Below are 4,427 nucleotides of genomic sequence, written 5' to 3'. Positions count from 1 at the left end.
AAGGAAACCCATCTAATCCTAGAGCATGGGCCATACGGTGAGGTAAGTGCTGGCAAGTGCCACTGTTTACATTTTCCCTCCACTTTGATAGCACAGACCAGAGTAGGATCTGGATGGTCTAGCTGGCCTGCCATCCCAATGAGCCCAGACTCTAGCCCACACAAGCTCTGACAATCCCCCAAAAGGGGCCCCCATGTCCACACATTCTCTAGCTCCAGCCATTCCATCAGAGTGCCCCCTCCTATGAAAATCCCTGGCCTATGCCCACTCCAGACATCCTATTAGGGTAGCCCCAATGAAGAGCACCCCAGGAACCCCTCGGCCCATGCTGACTTCAGTTCCAGCCTTCCCACCAGGGCAGCCTCAGTGCACAGCACCCTGGGAACACCTGGCCTGTGCCCATTCCGACTCAAGCCACACCAAGGGGGTGGCCCCCATGCAGAGTGTCCGAGGACCCCTGGCCTTCACCTGCACCAGCACCAGCCAGCCAGCGCTAACAACACATGCAGTCTGTACAAATGACAGCCCTACACAAGGCCACTCCTTGAAGACTGGGAGAGGTGGAGGTTTTGCATAAATCAGTAAAACAAACAGAGAAAGTCAAATGAAATAACGAGATCAAGGATTATGCTCAAAATGAAAGAACAAGATCAAACCAGAAAAAGAACAGAATAGAGATAAGCAATCAACGTGATAAAGAGTTCAAATGGTCATAAAGATGCTCAGCCGACTTGAGAGAAAAGTGGAAGAGCTCAGAACTTCAACAGAAAGATAGAACATATACATATATATTATATATATATATTATATATATGTATACACACACACAAAACAGAGTTAATCCAATAACTGAAATGCAAAAGATGCTTTCTAGCTCTCAGAGGAAGATGGTGGAAGAGGAGTGGACCCACGTTTCATCTGGTCCTTGAATTCAGCTAGGCATCTATCAAATCATTCTCAACACCTGTGATCAACCTGAGATCTAAGAAAAGAATTGCTGCAAATCTACAAATAGAAAAGCGACCACATTTTGCAAGGTAGGAGGTGCACAGATGTGAATCTGAGGGGAAACTTCGGAAGGAGGCATCCTCCATATACCGGCTTCTGGAAAGTGATAAGCAGCGGAACGCAAAATCAGAACTTCTAGATGTCTACTCCAGTAAGAGACGTCTCTGCCTGAAAGGTGCTCAGGTGATGAATTGGGGCAGAATCCTAGGTGGGACAGTGTGGTCTCAGGATCCCCAGGGTCACAGGAAGACCAGGGGTGCCTTAGTGCAGCAGAGTTCACAAGGTTTGGAGCAGGGAAGCCAGCTACACTCAGTGAGCTCTGGAGTGACCCCTCAGCTAGGTGTTGCCATAAACTCTCAATTAGGCAACCACTCTCCAAGCAGGGGCCCAGCAAGCAACCACTGCTGAGAGTTCCAACTCCTTGCCCCAGGAGGAGTGGCATGGGATCAGGCAAACAGGGGCCCAGGGGGCAGTGGGGCGGGTGAGACAGCGCTACCTCCTCTGGGAGGAATGGTGCAAGTGAGCATCACAAGAGTCTGGGGAGTTTGGCCAACACGAAAGGGTTGGACTGCCTTCTTCCCCTGAGGGTGCACTATAGAGGGGGGAGCTGTGATCCTTCAGCTCTAGGACTGGAGATCAGGCCGCTGCTATTTTTCACTTTTTTTTTTCCCACCCTCTAAAGCTGCTTGAAAAGCCTTCAGGGAACAAAAGGCACATAGAACAACCCAAAGCAGCTTACACCGAGTGTGGCCCCTGGCAAGGGGTGGTACAGCTCCATCCAGACAAAAACACCTCAGAATCAGGGCAACAGGCCCGTCCTCCAGAAGACCAGCAAGATCCTCAGGAAAATATTGAGTTTATAGATTACTCGAAACCAAAAAAACTCCTACACTAGAGGAAAATAATATATGGAAGTAGAGAGTTTTGGGCACGTGTCTTTAGTCTTTCAGTTTAAATTTTTTTTAATTTATCGAATGTTTATTATCTAACACTGACTGAAAAGTTTTGTCTAAAGATTTTATTCTATAAAAGGATAGGTTTGGAAGAAAGATTCCTGGTTACCATGAAATCTGTATGCAATTTCTAAAGGACTGTGGCATATCTTTAATACAAGTACTTCACTTAAAATTTTTCAACAAACTCTTAATTGGCAGCATCTACATGTTTTAATGTTCTGAATACCCACAAAATCTTATCATAGTTAGACATCACTTATTTTACTCAAAGCAAATTGTAGTTCTAATTTTTTCTCTATTAGAATATGTTAGTTTCCTTAAGATACTTTTTTTAAAGGTAGCTAATGTAGGAAAACTTAAGTTTCTCCATCAGAAATAAAAATCTCAACAATTACATATTTTTAATATATGCTTTTACAGCATTTCAAAGGCAATTCTTAATTCAAACCAATACCTATAAAAGGAAATTTCTGAAACTCAGTTTTGTTTCAAGAGTTTGCATATGGCAGAAAAGGCAGGTAACATTTTATACTTAATAACACAAACCATTGTATAATAAATACAAAATAAAGAAAGAGTGATAGCTATTATCAAGGGTGAAAACATTACATAAACTTAAAGAGGCTGCTTTCGGAATTGTCACTGATGTTACCTGAGGACTCATTATCAATGTCATTTACAGAAACAATCTCTGTAGTCAAATTTATCATTCACTTTCATGTCCCCACATGAGAAGTAATAGGTGAATATCTGTAGGAATACAATTTATTGTCTGCTCCTCCACTCAGAAGTAACCCTGTGTCTATCCAGTACAAAATCAGAACTCCGTCTTCATGAGCCGCCAGATCAGACAGGAGACTTATAACTTCTTGACGATGTTACCTAAAGAACCTGAAATCAGCTGCTGCTCATAAGCAGGAGACCACTTTAATGATGTGACCCAGCCTGTATGTGAGGTTAGGGACAGGGACACCAAGGAACCATCTTTAGTTCAGGGATCCCACAGTCTGATATGTCTATCTGTGCTTCCAGATGCTAAATGTTTACAAAATGGAAAATAGGAGATACAATCAAACACTCTATTTCCTGTGCAAATGGACTTAAGAATGCCAGACTCTATATTCCACACCATAACTCTGCGGTCCCAAGATGCGCTGCAGATTTCTTCAGCATCCAACCACAGAACTAAGGATATTGCTTCCTTGCGGCCAAAGATGGTTCTTGTTGGTCTCAACTGCTCTATTTTCTGTTTTATCTTGATTTGTGGATCCCTCCATTTCATCTTCTTCATCTATAGGAACTGTAGACCAGATCTTTAGCTTTTTATCCCAGGAGCCACTGCCAAATTTAGTTCTGGCGCTATCAATAGCTAGAGAATACACACTTCCGGCATGGCCTCTGCAGAGCTTTGGTTCTCTCCACATTCTGCTCCTGTAAGAGAATCGTCCCATCCACAGAGCTACTCATTAGTAGGAAAGACAAGCTATCCTTTTTTCACCCAGCCACAGCTTTTACAATGTCTGTATGTCCCACGATTGTCATTACTGACTTTCCTTCCAAGGACCATATCCAAGAAGTCTTATCATTAAGAACCCATCAAAATCCATTCCTCTGTCCCTTGGACTGAACTGATCCAGTCATCATGGGACAAGCATTGCTCTGGCTGAGGCGCGGTGTACTTCTCCACATATTCCACATCCATCTTCTGATGGGATGTTTTCCAGTTCTAAGTGGTTGAGCAAGGGTATTTGCAGAAACAGGCCCTTGATAAGGAAATCGAACTCCACATGTTTGTGGAACTCATTTTTGCCCTCCAGCGGTTTACTGATGATGTTGCTAAGGTCAGCAATTTCAGAGGATGCAAGAATTGAAAAGGGCACATCATCTACCACATATATCTTGCCAGTGAAGAAGCATGTGTGAAGCTGAGCCATGGCGAGGAGTACACATGAAAGACTTGTGACTTTTGGAGGGCTCCCACTTCTAGCGTTAGGATCTAAATCCAGGTGAGAGTTCTCGTTTTCTTTTTCTTTTTTTTTTAACTTATCTACAAATTTCTTCTTTTAACTCTTTGTTTTTAAGTCTTTTTTTAATTTTCATTTTTTTAAAATTTTTATTTAATTGTGTGTGTGAGAGAGAGAGAGAGAGAAAGCAAGCACATGCAGAGAAGCAGAAGGCAGAGGGAGCAGAAGGCAGAGGGAGAAGCAGGCTCCTTGATGAGCAAAGGAGCCCAATACAGGGCTCAATCCCAGGACCCTGAGATCATGACCTAGGCAAAGGCAGACGCTTAACCAACTATCCCATCCAGGTGTCTCTTTTCATTTTTACATTTATATTTTATAGATATATTCTCCAATTTTGGCTTCCTTTCACACTATTCAATTTTGTGTGTGTGTGTGTGTGTGTGTGTGTGTGGTTTTGTGTTTTGCATTCCTTATAATTTGGGGATTTAGTGTCTTCTAA

General features: G+C 42.9%; 1 pseudogene; it reads right to left on the bottom strand.

Moving 5' to 3' along the window:
- Window positions 1-2,634: 2,634 nt before the first annotated feature.
- Window positions 2,635-3,907, bottom strand: LOC116876921 (annotated as a pseudogene).
- Window positions 3,908-4,427: the final 520 nt, after the last annotated feature.

The sequence above is a fragment of the Lontra canadensis genome, unplaced genomic scaffold, assembly GCF_010015895.1.
Source record: "Lontra canadensis isolate GAN:19392208 unplaced genomic scaffold, GSC_riverotter_1.0 scaffold48, whole genome shotgun sequence".
Lineage (NCBI taxonomy): Eukaryota > Metazoa > Chordata > Mammalia > Carnivora > Mustelidae > Lontra > Lontra canadensis.
The sequence above is the reverse complement of the archived record's forward strand: the minus strand, read 5'-3'. Positions and strand labels throughout refer to the sequence as shown.